General features: G+C 48.2%; 1 protein-coding gene across 34 annotated transcripts in view; it reads right to left on the reverse strand.

The window, feature by feature from the left end:
- CYRIB (CYFIP related Rac1 interactor B) overlaps window positions 1–16760 on the reverse strand; it is a 166856-nt gene that overhangs the window by 92072 nt on the left and 58024 nt on the right. Inside the window, exons 1-2 of one of the 34 annotated variants that reach the window (XM_089335696.1) lie at window positions 4036–4223; window positions 2558–2813 (exon numbers count right to left, since the gene is read on the reverse strand). The exons of 25 other annotated variants lie outside the window; for them this stretch is intronic. The gene's annotated coding sequence lies outside the window, so the exon portion shown is untranslated. Of the gene's footprint in view, window positions 1–2557; window positions 2814–4035; window positions 4259–4516; window positions 5047–16760 lie in introns of those variants that run through there. 8 more of the 34 variants (XM_070075492.2, XM_051844836.3, XM_070075497.2 and 5 more) reach the window with 8 other exon arrangements.

The raw sequence follows: 16760 nt of genomic DNA on the forward strand, positions 1-16760 counted from the left end.
TTAAAATCCTTAGAATGATCCCCTTGTTTTAAAAATCTTACAAATGTCATTCATTTGCATTCCATTTACTTGCATGGGTGGGATGGGGTGAAGCTATGGTTACTGAGTAGGAAATTATAATCTTGTTAATGCTCACTTATTCATTCTATGTGGTGGCAGAAACAGCTTTGAGATTTTCTGCTTTAAGGATATCTATAAATACATAATATAAAATATAGCACTTCAAATTAATAATTTTGAGACAGAATTTTACTAAACATTACGAGTTATATAAGTCTAGGCAAAATGCTAGTCTTCCATATCCAACTGGGAGTGTATTTGGACAAACTACCTAAACTCTCTACACATTACTTTCCTAATGTTAACCAGAAATTAGTTAGAAATTAACTTACACTTGGGGCTGGCGCTGTGGCGTAGTGGGTAAAAGCTGCCGACTGCTGTGCCGGCATCCCACATGGGCGCCGGTTCCAGTCCTGGCTGCCTCCACTTCCAATCCAGCTCTCTGCTGTGGCCTGGGAAAGCAGTGGAAGACGGCCCAAGTCCTTGGGCCCTACACCTGCGTCGGAGACCCAGAGGAAGCTTCTGGATCCTGGCTTCAGATCCGCTCAGCTCCGGACGTTGCAGTTATTTGGGGAGTGAACCAGCGGGTGGAAGCTCACGCCCTCTCTCTCTCTCTCTGCCTCTGCCTCTCTGTAACTCTGCCTTTCAAATAAATAAATAAATAAATATTAAAAAAAAGAAATTAACTTCCACCTTACAGGATTATCATAAAACTAGCTCAATCACTTGGTAGCTGTGTCCCTTAAGTTACTTTACCTCAAGTTCTATAGCTGTCAGATGGCAATACTAATACCTACCTAAAAGGGTTCTTTGTAAAGATTAAATCTGTTTTAGGACACTGGCTGGCAAGTATGAGTAAGAGTAAACACTACGCAAGCATTAGTTACCATGAACAGTATCAGCAGCAGCAGCGTATTACTAGATGATACCTCACATTTCTTTTTTTTCTTTTTTTAAAGATTCATTTATTTTACTTGAAAGGCAGAGTTAGAGGGAAAGGAAGAGCGAGAGAGGTTGATCTTCCATCCATAGGTTCACTCCTAAAATGGCCACCATGGCTGGAGCTGGGCCAGTCCAATGCCAGGAACCAAGAGCTTCTTCTGGGTCTCTCACATGGGTGCAGGGGCCCAGGGAGTTGGGTCATCTTCCACTGCTTTACCAGGAACATCAGCAGGCAGCTGGATCAGAAGTGGAACAGCTGGGACTTGAAATGCCAGCATTGCAGGTGGGCAGCTTAACCCACTACATCACAGCACCAGCCCTGATGCCTCACATTTCTACCATACGAAAAAAAAATTCTTTGAAAAATTAATCTCATGTAGTGAACTGATTATTACACAGATTGAGCTCACACATCTAAGAATCTATGCTTTTAGAAACTTTAAGTGCCCAAGAAATTTTCTGAATTGACTATTGTTCATGAATGTTGACAAGATGTATATCAATATCCATCCTAAGTAAACAAATTATTCTATGAACTAAAATACACTAAAGTATAACACAAAATTACATCTATTGTACTTTCGCCCTCAAAAAGATCTCAAAATGATTCAAATAATCCAATTCAACAATCTTCAAAACATGCAAGATACTTGAGAAAGCAGCAGCTCAGAGCAATCAGCATCTTTCTCTAACACTTTTGCCACATAATTACAAAATTGTGCCTACAACTCTTTGACCTTGCCATTGAACTGTTCAAAACATGTACTGAGTATCCACTCTGTTCCAGGCAAGCACTGTGCTAAACTCTGGCATAATTAACACAAAAGGAAAACCCAAAAATAAAAGAAGTATGCCACTAGCAATTAAGTATTTCAAATAGTATAGTCTCATTTGCCTTAAACAGTGAATAAGAAAATTACAGACTCTTATAGTTGAATGCATCAACACTTAGCAGGAGTTAAGTAATCTCATATAAGTGACAATTCAGTATTTTACCCAAGGAGAACTGGGAGTAAAACCAATCCCTCTAAACTTCTCCATCAACTGTCACTTATTAAGTAAAGATAAATGCTCATCTTAAATATCAGTCAAATAATCTCAAGAGCAGCACTACTAAATGTGTAGTATATTTTTTAACCCATTTATCTTGGAAAGTCCAGAAACATGAACTTTAAGTTCCATAAACCTAAATATCACCTATAATCTACCCAAACTAAACTGTGTTCCCTTAGCTTTCCTCAGTATCTGAAATCTTATTTTCCTGGGGCAACCAGAACCAACTTGCTAATCATATCCTCTTTTAATCAACCAATCATTTTCTCAGGAGCAAATAACCACATAAGAGTTTACACTATCAAACGTTCCACAACACAAAAGCTTCTCCAGAGGCGACTGCAACCATAGTCAAGTTTTAAAGAAATTTACGAACTGTAATCCAGCAAAGCTGCTCTCCCCAAAAAATGTGAACTTGACTATCAGGCAAGAACCTAACTGCTAGTGTGGGCATCCAAAACTCAAAGGAGACAGACCGCCAAGCGACTTTTTTAATACTTACCTGCCAGGCAAAAAGTGCCGCTAGAAAAAGCTGCCACGAATACCCACAGCCAGGGTCATCATCCTGGTGCACGTGTACCTGCACTTCAAGACCAGGAACCTGTCCTGGAGTTCATTATTACCATCTATGAAAGTCCCACGGAAAAATGTGCTGTCATCTCACTTCATGAACGCCGACTAGGCAGTTTTAGTTAACTGCAACACTTCACAAATAAACTCCAATTATCCAAGTCCTTCTGGGCCCAAAGCGCCTGCTTCTATTATTAAACACAATTAAAGAATTAAAAGGATCAGCGTGTTTTTCTTAAGGTGCATTAGACTAAAATGATTTGCAGTAAGTCACCAAACCCCCCGAGTGGCTGAAATTCCTTCAGCCATATAAAACCGTCCTCTGCGACGTCCGTCTACCAAACTGCAGGACTAACAGAAGACAAGACTGGCCGATACACATTTTTCACACAGAAATCAAGAGGCAAAAAGCTGGCAAGCTAAATACACATGGCGGGGGGGAGGGAGAAAGTATAAACAAATTCCAAAAATCTCTGCCTCGTTCAGAATGGCACTTGGTACCGCTGCAAGCATTCAGGCACTGATCTGTATTCCACACTGGGGGCACTCCATAAATGCTGTTGACAGAGGAGACAAGATAAAGTCTCGCCAACAAACAGTACTAACAGGTAACCTTGGAAATCAGTCACAGAAACAGCGGAAATAACAACAATCTTCCTGCAAATTCTACACCCGGAGGGGAAAAAAAATCAAATCTCGGGAGGAGGGGTCGGGTACTGAACGTGACCCGGAATAGCCAGGGGGAGAAAAAAAGACCCACAGCAACTGACACTTCCACTCGAGTTGGACAGTCACAGATTTGGGAAATCACAGTGGAAACCATGTGTTTTGGAAAGACACCAAGGCCACACCCGTAGACTCCCGACTTCAAACGCCGGGGCTGCAAAGGTCAACGCAGCATCCCAGCTGGAAGCGGTGGACGCACAGGTGTTAGAGCAGGTGACGGGGGCACGCGGACACAACTCCCACGCCAGGGGCCCGCGGGGGGCGAGGCGTGGCGGAGGCCGAGGCAGGAGCGGGTGTGGGTCTGGGGGCACGCGCCGGCAGGCAGGCGCCAGGAGGAAGAGGGGACGCGAGCCGGGCTGGGGCAGCAGGTCCACGCGCGAGCGGGCGCGCCGGGGGTCACGCACGGCCGCGGGGCTGGCGGGCGGGGGGGGGCGGCGAGCACGCGCGTGGCGCTGCGAGTGGGACGAGGCGGCGGCAGCAAAGTCCATCCCGAATGAATGGGCGCAAGGGCCAGGCCCGGGCCGCCCACCTCGCAGGAAGCGGGCCCGGGGCACGCCGGGCCACGCCACCCCGCCGCGCCGGCGCGGGCCCCGGCCGCAGCCGCCTCTCCGCCAAAATGGGGGTCGCGGCGCAGGAAAGCGAGGGGTGTGAGGGGAGGAGACCCGCGGAAAACCAGTCACTCACCCTCCGCTCGAGCCTCCGGGCTCTCAGCCCCGCTCCTCCGCCCTCCTCGAGCCGCGCCGGCGGCTCCTCAGCGGCGCTAGGGGGAGCCCCGGGCCCGGAGCGGGGCAGCGGCGGCGGCCGGACCGGGAGCCCCTCCGCACCTGCCCCTGCGGTGGAGCCGCGACGAGCCAGGCAGCGGCGGCAGCGGCGGCTCGAAGCGGGGAGGGCAAGTGACCCGGATGTACAGGGTAACGGCGAGGAGGGGGAGGGGGGAATGCCAGGAAGTGAGGGCGCCGCGGACCTGTCCAGCCGTGCGCATGCGCCGCCCGCCCGCCCCGCAAGGTAAACCCTCAGCCTTCTTGCTCCGCCCCTCCTCCCCTAGCCCCCTCCCCTGCAGAAAGGGGCGGGGCGAGGCCGGAGACAGGTGGTCGCGAGGGCGCGGCGCGGAAGGGGGCGCGGCCACATCCCCCGCGCCCCTGCCCTCCTTAAAGGGGCAGCACACCTCAGTGTGGCGACAGCTCTGGGTGGGCCGGGGGTCCTCTCAAGGCACAGGCGCGAACGTGGGGTTCGGAGGTGGCGTCACGTGCTGGGGGCTCGCAGACCACGGTTCAGTGCGGAGCCCGGCCCCCGCGCCGGGAAGGGCTGGGGCGCTCGGCTCGGCTCGCCCAAGGGCTCCGGCCAGGTGCAGCGGCTCCGGCGCGCGTCCCGAGCTCAAGGTGCACCGTTAGCTCCCGCGGTGAGAGCGTGGAAACGCCCTCGGCACGTGCGGGACGATCGATGCCAGAACCGCAGGTGACGCCCGTGTGCAGGGCACTTCCAGGTACAGCTGACCCGGTTCCGGGGTCGACTCTGCCCTCAAGCGTCTGGTCGGCCCAGAATCTGGCTCCTGCTTCAGCAATAAGTCTCACGCCTCTCCCTCTTTAAGGAACAGAAATCCCATCTTGGCTAGCTCATTAGTGTACAGAGATCTGTACTGGCCGAGGAGCTACCAGTGCCGCTCAGCAAAGAGCCTCTGGATGAGTGATTAACAGCAGGACAAGGCCTGCAAGAACCACGGGATCCCTTTCTCCTGACAGGCCCAGTCCCATTCCCGGCTGTGCAAGCACGCACGTGTCCGCTCCGCCAGTACCCACGTGGGATGCCCCCAAAGAGGGCACTGACTCAGAGAGCAAGACCCTGCAAGAAGTGCTGAGTGTAGTCTTCCACGACCCTCCCCTCACCATTCTGCATGAGCATGTTGAGCAAACAAGCAGATTTCTTCTCAGCCCTTCGGCTAAGATCAAGTGAAAAGAGAAGCAGAAATATGCAAAAAAAAAAAAAAAAAAAAAAGATGTTTACATGAGCACATTAGCCTCTCAACGATAATTTAATCATGCGGCTAGCTGGCATTTTTTGAGTCCTAAGGATGTGTCAGGCACAATTCCAAACCCTTGACTTGCATTTCCTCTTTTGCTTTTTACAGCCAACCTATATGGAACTATGATTTGTGGAATTTACAAACGAGGATACTAAGGCCCAGTATGTGAAAGCCAGAGGATATGAACCCAATCTGTCAACTCCAGGGTTTGTCTGTTTCTCAATTTATACCACAGCGCCTCTATTTTCTTAAAATTTCCAACGATCTGTTGCTTTCTCTAAATACTGTTTTTTCTTTGACATTTTTAATTATTAGTAAATTACTTTCCAAACATAGGAAATAAACCAGTTCACTTAACCACTGATCCATTCAATCCAGACAGACATTTGTCCCTCTACTTTGTCCTAGGCACCATACTGAGAGGGCTGGGGTGGTGGACATGGTCTCTGCTTTGGAGGGGCTCAGAGTCTAGTGAGAGGTAGGCCTATACCCTCACAATTACAATCCAGCAAGATTCGGTGTAATTCAGGAGACAGGAACCCACTATCCCTGGGACAGCCATGAAGGCTTCAGGGAGGATGGGAATAAGAGAAGAAAAGGCACTGGGCAGAGGGAAGGGTGTTCATGATGCACTGCTGATGAGCCTGGGTGCTGAGACTGTGAAGGACCTCACCCACCCAACAGCAGGGGCTTCTAGCCAAGGAAGAGACAGAATCAGATGTTTCTATCATGATCACCGGGACCACACTGTCCAGGATCAACTACAATGGCAGAACAGAGACTGCAAGACCAATTAAGAGACTGTTGGGTAGGTGGTGTCCAAGCAGGAGATCATGAGAACTTTGCCCAAGAAACTGGTAGTCAAGAAGACAACTAGGCACCGGAATCAAGATTCTCGGTGATGCAGAATCCGCAGGGGTTTGTGACTGGTTGGATCTGGGGGAAGAGAAACCGGGAGCAGACACCATCTGATCCCAATGCTTTACACAGTTTCCATTCCCTCTCTCTTCTGACCTTTATCCATGGAAACGCACGTTGCTTTCACTGGCATCTTCAGATGTGTGCAACTATTTCTCCACACTCTTTCATATTTCTACCCCATCACATTTATCACACTAATGGCAGCAGAACATTTCAAACATGGTGAAATAGCTCAGTGTTCCTCAGTTGCTTAAGGCCCACACCCTGGATGCCTGGTTTACCCTACACTTACTTGGCTCCGGGAATTTGTGAGGGATGAGCTGAGCCAAGAAGGAAGAGTCTTCAGGCAAAGGGTGCTGGAAAATTGGGGCCTCAAGGGCCAGCAAAACCGCAGCCCTGCTAGGAGAGCCGAGGACCACTGCACTGCATGTAGGAACTGCAGAGCTGTGGGAAACAACCCGCTGTCTGTGGGGACCCTGATGTCTAATTCTTATGGAAGCAGGTTCCCACGTCCTAATCCTGCTCATCCAGCCATTCAGTCACTCATCTTGCAATGCATTCTTATGAAAAAAGGGCAAAGAGCGGAGCTGAAGCCACTTCAAAGCTCTGGATGCACCCTAGCCAGGGTTCAAAACCTGATCTACAACTTACACAAGTCACTCAGCCTCTGGCTCCCCACAAGTCTCTGGTAAGGATTAACTCAGAATTTGTGAAACACTGGGAGGTGAACTAGGCATAGATGCGGTTCAATGATTGTTTTCGTTTTGGTATCCTCAAGGTTTTTGTTCTTGTTTCCTTTATTTATTTGAGAACTAGAGGGAGAAAAAGAGAGGTCTCCCTCATCTGCTGGTTCATTCCCCTAAATGCCTGCAACAGCCAAGTCTGGGCAGTGCCCAAGCTAGGAGCAAAAAATTCAATTCAGGTCTCCAGGTGGGTGGTAGAGACCCACTACCTGGACCATCACCTGCTGCTTCCCGCAGTCAGCATTAGCAGAAAGGTAATTCAAGAATGGAGCCAGGACTCAATCCCAGGCACTGGAATTTGGGCACATCCCAAGCAGTGTCTCACCTGCTGCACCGAAGGCCCACCCCTGCTTATGCCTTCTTGACTCCCACCGATTCAGGCCAGCACATCATTCAGTTCAGAGCCTGAGTCTGCCAGAGGGAAGAAGGGCCACACGCTCCATCTCTGCATTTCCATTTCCTACCTGTGAAACAGGGATAAAAATCCCTCTACTTCATGGCAATGTCATGAAACCCTCATAAATGCCCTATAGGAAAATAATTTCAAAGCCCCAAGTTACTATTACTGCTATTACAATCATCTTGGTTTCTCCTCTTAAAAACAAGCAAACAAGAAAACTATGACCTCAGCATAAATTCCCTGGATTGCAACTACTGGCTTAAAAGATCTGAACGTTTTTATGGTTCTTGATTTGCTTTGCCCAGCTGTCGTTAGAGAGGAATTCTATCCATATTTGCTGTCACCCTTAACTCAAATATACTACTCAGCAAGCACTTAGAAAACAGTTCCCATTGTCTCTGTATGCAGTCTTTCTCCTCCATCTAACACTCAGAGAGCTTATCCATAAGTCACTTCTCTCCCTTTTCACAGCAGGAAGGAATAGAGAATCCCTGAGCAAAGAGGCACCTTCCAAGCATTCCCACCACAGTCCAGGGCTCCAGGCTAATGGCTAAGACCACAGTGCTGCCTTACAAAAGAGGAACCCATGAGTAGTTAATGAATGCAGAACAAGATGGGGAAACGAGACCTGGGAATCCCCTGGGTAGGCCCAGAAGGTCCTGGGGCTCTGAAAGATGACGTTGGAGCTGCTATTCAAAAAGAACTCAAGTAAGAAGTGCAAAGCCAACAAATCAAACCTAACCCCTTCCTGTTATTCAGAAAACCTTAACTAATCTCCCAGGAGCTATAAGGTTGTCCTTATGCCCATGGTTCCTCAGTTAAAAGGTCTACCTGGAAGCCTTAATCAAGTTCCCAAATGCACACAATTCTCACAGTGAGGCAGCTCCAAATCTCCTCACACTGGCTGTTCCTTCCTTGTGGCTAGGGGGCATTTTCATGGGCTGTTACGGATCAAATACATTCTCCCCTTCACCTTTTGCGAAGATGAACCCTAGCCCATTCACTCAGTGGGCGGGGCCAGTGTTAAGCTGCCTCCTGCAATGCTGGCATCCCATACTAAAGCACCAGTTCGAGTACTGGCTGCTCCACTTCTGATCCAGCTTCCTGCTACTATACCTGGGAAAGCAGCAGAAGACAGCCCAAGTAATCGGCCCACGCCACCTATATGGGAGACCCAGATGGAATTCCAAGTTCCTGGCTTTGGCCTGGCCCAGCCCTGGCCATTGCAACCATTTGGAGAAGTGAACCAGCAGATGGAAGATATATCTGTCTCTCTCCCTCCATGTCCCTCTGCCTTTCAGATAAATAAAACAAATCTTTAAAAACAAAATAAAGTCAGCTCTGTGAAGGTAGAGACCAGGGCTAGTGTATCCACTGCAATCCCTGCCATGGTGCACACCACCTAAGAGGTCCTCCAAAAACACACTGAATGGCTGGGTCAGAAAGGGAGGCCCTGGACAGTCACTGGGTTTCTCCAGCCCCCTGTACATTTTTTCACCCTGATGATATGAGTAAGACATGTTGATTGCAGCAAAAATCTGAAAACACTCCTGAGTAAAAGGAAAAAAACATAAACATTCATGATCCAACCACCCACACCACGCGGCCACCCAAATGTTTGTCCAGTGTCTGTATCTATACAAAGTTCACGTGTGTTTATCAAAACAGATCACACACTAGGTTGTAGTCTTCTGTGTTCTGTCTCACAGTGAGTCCCAACCACCCTTCCTTTACAAAGATGCTGCACATGCATCGTTGTGAAAGGCTATGTGGTACTCCACAGCGTAGCTGTACCAGGAGTCTCCAACAAATCTCATGCTCAGCTAAAAGGTAGGTTTCCTCAGTGTCAAGAAAAGCAAAGTGTTCCAGTGCAGCACTTCCCTCTTGGCAAGATGCCCGTGTCCCCCTCTGTTTGTATTGCTTCAGCGCTGTATTTCTCCAGAACTGCACTCCCCACCGCCCATTCACCACCTGGAGTTATTAAGAGTCCCCGTCAACAAGAGAAGCCAAATCCTTTGCAGCCGGAAAAGCTGAAGTGTGACGAAGCAAGGACGATGTCTTCAAGTTCAAACTGGGAAGCTGCTGCTGTTACAGGCGACAGAAATGACGAGCGTGTTTTCTTGCCAAGATTTTAATTGGAAAAAAAGAGGAAAGACTTTCTGCACACGTCTTCACTTCTTCCTCCCAAGCCCTACCCCAGGGCAGGGTTATTCCTACGAGGGATGGGCTGGTGCACGGGTTTGCCAACGTTGTAAGCAGTTTGCAGCCCAGACTCACTGGCTGGCTGTGAGGGCACACTCAGGAACGGCTGCCCTTCCCCACCAACAGCTCTCAGACCACATGAAGTTCAGCAGCTCAAAGGAATACCCATTGGCCATCTTCAGCTCTGACCATCACATCCTCGCCACCTGGAAGGACAGCAGTACCCAGAGGGCACCCCCTGAAGGAGGGGATGAGATGCTATAAAATCAGAGATGGAAAGCAGAACACCTAGGTGGGCCATTCATTTCTGAACTTTGCCCCACTGAGACCCAGGAACCCACAGACAGGTCAGTTATCTCTGCTGGTCCACCACCTCACATAGCACACGCTTGGAACCAACTGAAAGAACACCCATAGAGACAAAGAATCCCGAACTGTGTCCAGGGTCGCTAATGGATCTGTGTCATTTAAAAATTATATTTTGGTATGTTTTACAGAAATACCATAGATAGAAAAAAGAGAAAAGGATTTGGTTGGAAATACAGAAGGAACCAACACCCCTCACACCGCTGATCAGTTTGTGCAGGTGTTGTACAAAATTATTTCCACCCCCTTGGATAGTTCATGCCTTACAACATCACAGAGAAATTTCTCGTGTGCCCTGCTTTCAGATGAGAAAACTGAGGGACAAAGAGCTCCAGTGTCTTGGATGGAGCTCACAGAGCTGCCAGGAGGTAGAGCAGGATTCTACCCCAGGCCTCTGCAGCTGCTGGCCTCGCAGCAACGGCTCCCCCTCCTTGCTCTCCCACTTCCTCCTTCCTTTCCACAAACACGAACGAAACCCCCAGTTTCCAGGCTCCATCTCAAATATTACAAGACTCAGCCATAAATAGAATAATCACCTAATTCACTGCAGCACTATAAAGAGTGGTAAAAATAATAGGCAGAGCATAAGGAATTCCCTATAATCAAACTGCCCTTGGTCATAAAAAACAGCAATTACCTAAGTATATGTGGACATACGCTTGGTCAATATAGTAAGTACGTAAATGCCTGGTAAAGCTTAAATGGCTGTTAAACTCTTAAATAAACATAAGTTACTGATTATCTTGGTTCTGACATTTGCTGGTGTGCTACTCAAACTCAGAAGGTTGCAGGTCACAGAGGCTGAGTCTTTGGTGTGCGGCCGGTCTATTCCAGTCCCTTCATTTTCTCAGTTGTGAAAAGAGCAGAAGATGGCCCAAGTGCTTGGGCCCTTGCCTCCCACATGGGAGACCTCGAAGTAGCTCCTGGCTTCTGGCTTTGGCCTGGCTCAGTCCTAGCCATTGCAGCCACTTGGGGAGTGAACCAACAGAAAGAAGCTCTCTCTCTGTCTCTGTCTCTCTCTCTGTCACTCTCTGTCTCTCTGTAACTCTGCCTTTCTAACAAATAAATCAATCTTAAAAAATTGAAGGGTTTGCCCTCAGTGCCTCCCAAGTCATTTTCAGATTTAAAGTTACCCAGTCCTAAGGTTCCAAATTATAATCTATCAGCATCAAGGATAATATATAATTGCTAACTACACCAGAAAATGGTGGGAACATAAGCAAATATAAGTTAACATTCCCAATTGTCTTTCATTCTATTTTTTTCTATAACATGGTGAGTATTGTATTTATTTTCTCTCTGCATGAACAACATCTAAGCTCCACAAGGGCAGAGATTTATGTCTAGTTTGTTCACTGATCTATCTCCAGCCCTAAAACAATGCCCAGCACATAGTAGGACCTGCTCAGTTAACATTCGCTGATTTAAAGTTTGATGGGGCCTGCATTGTGGCATAGCTGGTTAGACTGCTGCTTGCAATGCCAGCATTCCACATGGGTGCTGATTCAAGGCCCAACTATTCCACTTTTGATCCAACTCCCTGCTAAGGTGCCTAAGAAAGCAGCAGAGAATGGCCAAAGTGCTTGGGCCCCTTTACCCACATAAAAGACCCAGTTGATGCTCCTAGCTCCTGGCTCCTGGCTTTGGACTGGATCAGCCCCAGCCATTGCAGCCATTTGGGAAGTGAGCCAGATGCTAGAAGATCTTTCTCTCTGTAACTATGCCTTCCAAAAAATAAAATAAAATAAAAATCTTTTTTTTTTTTACACTGTGGCTACTAGTTTAAAAGAGCAAAGGACCAAATTTTACAGAGAGAATGCTATGAAATTTAAAATATGTACCCCTGTGGGGAAATGACAGAAAGAATTAGAGATGTCAAAACCCAGGCTTTTGCCACTTTGAGCAAACCAGGTCGTGCCCTGCTGGGAGCCCTATATACAGGCTGAGCAGGGACAAGATTATATTGTTTTTTATTTGTTACTTTAAAAAAACATTTATTTACTTGAAAGGTAGTTACAGAGAGAGAGCAAGATCTTCATTCACTGGTTCACTCCCTCAAATGGCCACAACGGCCAGAGCTGGGCAGATCCAAAGCCAGGAACCAGGATCTTCTGGGTCTTCCCCATGGGTGGCAGGGGCCCAAACACTTGGGCCATCTTCCACTGCTTTCCCAGGAACATTAGCAGGGAGCTGAATCAGAAGTGGATCAGCCAGGACTCCAACTGGAGCTCATTTGGGATACAGGCATGGCAGACAGGGAGTTTAACCAGCTGTGCCACAATGCTGACCCCTCTGTTGATATTTTAGAGCATTGTGTTTGTCCAAATTGACAGCAACTGAAAAGGGAAGAGGTCAGCCAGGGAAAGCACAGGGAGTTGAGAGGGCTCCCAGCAGGGCACGACCCGGTTTGCTCCAAGTGGCAAAAGCCTGAACATGATGCAGAGTCCAGGCAAGCAGGTGGGGGCTGGAGTGCAAGGTGGGACCAGGTGAACAGCCGCTTCAAGCAGAAGTGGCCAAGGGAGAGAGGAGAGAACCTGGTGAATGAAAGGCGAGTGAGAGGGGGTGCAGCTAGCAGAAGGCACAGGGCCTGTAGTTACTCTATTAATGGAAATAGAAGCAAAGAGGCAGGAAGTGGATGCGGTAATATGATTCAGATAAAGAAAAGCCAATTTGCCATGAACTTTTAATTACAAGCTAATATCTATCAAGCTGTTCCCAGGGCGAGTAGAACTTCCACCCATTAATTGCCTCGATCAATGGAAGCTTTGGTGAATGTAAGCACCCAGGGGCACTTGGGGCTGTTACATGTGCTCACTAGTCAGAAGCCTTTTGATCTGCTGCTATGGATGCATAATAGACAAGTCCCATATAGCACAGTTAACTGATTTGCTGTAGGTATTTTTCATTAGCCAACTGGTCAGTCATTCCACCCTGTGTCACATACTCGGGAGACACACGGGGTACAAGAGACAGGCATGAAAGGCCACCACCTTTCTCCAGTACAACACTACTGCTAAATAAATGGCAGAGACAGTACCTCCTGGTAAAGGGCAAGAACGAACTTTCTCTGGCTTTGGGAGGCAGCTGAGAGGAGGTAAAAAGATGTCTGGGGAAGGTCTCATCTTCCACTTTACTAAATCACAGGGACCAAGTACTGTTAGTAGGCTTAACCCCTTAACCTGCTCCCACGTTGCATTCAGGACCCCATGTTGCTCATAACACCTCCAGTCACCTGCAGCTTGCCTGGGTTCCTCATCACGGCTGTGCTTCTGCCACCGTGAGCAAACCAGGTTGCACCCCGCTGAGAGTTCCCAAGACCCATGCTTCTGGCTTACATCATAGCACCTGTCCTCACTGTCACTGCATGGTTACTCCGGCAGTTCCTTGAGTACCGTGAGCTACACGAGGGCAGAGGTTACATTGCTTTGTCACCACTGGTCTTCAGGGCTAGCAGGAGGTTAGCAGAGTGGCTGACATAAGTCATGCACTCAATGAACAGTTGCAGGGGTCAAGGAGATGGCTTCGGGTCCAGCCTGAGTTACAGCCCAGTCCTAGAGTCTTATCCCCACTCTGAATCCTCAGTGACTATTGCCCTGTAATGGGGTGGGGTTAGATGAGCTACAAGGAGGGGGGATTTAAATCCCTTCCTCTCCCCCAAGCCAAACGAGTAGGTCCGAGCTGTGTGACCTGATATTTGAAATACATAGCTTTCACCAGAACAATGGGGAGAAGTCAAACAGGAGCAAAAAGTGCAAAAAGGCTTCAATTCTGTCACTTTTTGAGGCTAGAGAAGGAAAGACATTGCATAAGCTTTAAAAAAAAAAAAAAAAAGAATCAATATGGTGCAAGCCGAGAAGTTGAACTGGTTTAGCGTCCTCCTCCCTAAGATCTTGTGTTGATTCCATGCCAGAACCCCGGTTTAAAGAGAATGCATGGCCCAGAGGAGAGCAGAGAGAAGTGTGTGCCTTTGCCTAAGCTCCAGTCTTGTCCCAACCCACAGACTCTGAGAAAACGTCCACAGTATCTATTTCAGTATTTATGCAGTATTTTTGTTTAATATGCCACTTGTATTTGTAAATGCCTGAATTAGAATTTCTGAATGAATCACCTAATTTTAGGAGGAACCCGGGAATTCACCTTTAATCAAACACTTTATGCCTATACAAATGGGGAGGCCAAGCGATTAAAGAACTTGGCCAGGGGCCCAGAGGCAGTTAGTTATCAGCAGCATAATCCCCCAGGCCTAGACTTGACCCAGAGTGGACCGTTCATGTCTATGCCAAAGGGTTCATGTCTATACCGCCAAAGAACTGCTGAGTTCATTTCCAAAGGTCACTCTGGGTCCTGAGGCAACAAATACCTCCCCAAACAACCATTGTGCAACACTTGCCACGCTGTCTGACAGGATCTTCCAGGGCCAAAGAAGATTGATCCAAGCTTTCCCCTTCGGACCAAGCGACCCTTCATTACACATTACACATTACAGATCTCTTGCACTGTTGAAAAGACGTTAGGAGGCACGAGTGCTCGCTGACGAAGAAACAAGTGCAACCCAAGCTTTTTGGAGTTTCCCCATCACCTGTAATAGTGAGGAATGACATCTTGGCAGCCAAACTAGATGGCTCACAGTTTCTGTAAATCCTGCTTCCTGCTGCCTTGCCTCTGCCCGTGCTGCTTCCTCTGCCTGGAACCCCTTCCCAACCCTCCCCTACTCCCCAGCTCCCACCTCTGCACCCAGGCTCCCATCCAGATTGTCAATGGACATAGTTCTGCTTCTTACCCTACAGAAACACACAGCCCTACTTAGGCTTGATGAGCCTTCTAGGGTATGTCAAAGATACTAGCAAGGGTGTGAGGTCTGCACGGCACTGAGCATCCACTGAGAGGAGCACTACAAAAACACAAGGTAAGGTTTTATTAATTTATTTAACTTGCTTCCTTGACTCACATACAGACTGGTTTTGATGGATGAATCTACTAACAGAAGATGAAAAGCCTGGTTTACAGCACTGTTTTCTCGTTCCAAGCCACAAGTCAAAACAGATTCACCCTCAATCTGTAACTTTACAAAATGTACTTCTGAACATCAACTGCCGAATCCGCTGCGGTTATTAAAAGGATGGTCACCATCTGTCAGGATGTGATAGGTTATGCTTCGGTAACAAAGAACTCCTGAATCTCAGCCCAAGAATGACCACAGCAGTTCCTCTGGGATCAACAAGATAAGCCCAGCAACCTCAGCTCTCTGATATGTACCTGACCCGTGTGGGTTAGCCAACTCTGTGGTTGACATAAAGGATGACCCCCGCCCCTCCTTTCCTTCTTTAACCACCTCTGATGCAAAGTGAGGATGAGAAGTGAGAATATAAAATATTCAGGACACTGGCATAAAGTTAGGAGGCAATCAGCCAGTGCCACTGTCATTACCCTCATCCCCTCACCTCTTTACACTTTATTGACTTTCTTTTTTTTTTTTTTTTTGGACAGGCAGAGTGGACAGTGAAAGAGAAACAGAGAGAAAGGTCTTCCTTTGCCGTTGGTTCGCCCTCCAATGGCCACTGTGGCCGGCGCACTGCGACCGGCGGACCACGCTGATCCGAAGGCAGGAGCCAGGTGCTTCTCCTGGTCTCCCATGGGGTGCAGGGCCCAAGCACTTGGGCCATCCTCCACTGCACTCCCTGGCCACAGCAGAGAGCTGGCCCGGAAGAGGGGCAACCAGGACAGAATCCGGCGCCCTGACTGGGACTAGAACCCGGTATGCCGGCACCGCAAGGTGGAGGATTAGCCTAGAGAGCCGCGGCGCCGGCCAAAACGCAGGATCTTAACCACTAGGTTAAACACCTGCCCTGCCCCTTCTGTAAATAATAACCATTACTGCATCATTATTATAATTCTCATACACCAGAGGTTCCTGAACTCGTCTGCACATGGAATCACCCGGAGAGATTAAAACACTACTAATGCTCGTGGTCCACCCCGGATTTTGTTAATTAATTCATCTAGTGTGTGGTCTTAGACTCGGGAATTTTAAAATATCTTCAGATGATTTTCACCTCAGACAAGCTTGGGGCTCACTGTCATAGTGAGATTCATATATACGCATCCATATGATGCCAGTGAGTGTGCCCGCACGGCAGGCCTGCTCCCCAGGTTCCATGAGTGCTGCTCCAAGACAGCAGTGGTTTTATCCACTAGGCTGAGCTGGGTAGTGCTGTAACAAAGAACCCTAAATCGCATACTTAAACAGAATCACCCTCAAGGGTCACAATGAGCCAAACAACTCCGGTTGTCTGGCCTTCACCTGGCATTTCAGCCTCAGGCTTCTCTCTTATCATGTTTAACTTCATACCTTTCCAAGGTCCACATGAACAAGTCTGCCAGCCCCAGAGCAAATCAGAACCCAAACATTCCACTGATGTGGACAGACTGGGAGAAAACTCTGGTTAGAGGAGGGCTTCATGGCCATTAGCAATGCAAACACTGCACTTGGCTTACTTCTCTATCCCCAAGATCCAAAACACAGGAAGTAAAGAGTAACCATTTGGGTACGTAAATTAATTATCATCAGTAATAACCTGAGAAAAGAGGGAAAGCAGACACAGAACTCAAAAAGCACAGCACTGAACCTGAAAAACATTCTTTTGTCAGTTTGTCACCAAACACAGTCTGGATTTCCCCAGTTTTGTTTAACTTCTCCCAAGATGCAATTCCACCTGCTGGGGTGAAAGTGAGGTCAGGAGACCTGTGGGCAACTGGG

This window comes from Oryctolagus cuniculus, chromosome 6 (genome assembly GCF_051225735.1).
Source record: "Oryctolagus cuniculus isolate XC-2025 breed Fujian yellow rabbit chromosome 6, ASM5122573v1, whole genome shotgun sequence".
In the NCBI taxonomy this organism is placed as follows: domain Eukaryota; kingdom Metazoa; phylum Chordata; class Mammalia; order Lagomorpha; family Leporidae; genus Oryctolagus; species Oryctolagus cuniculus.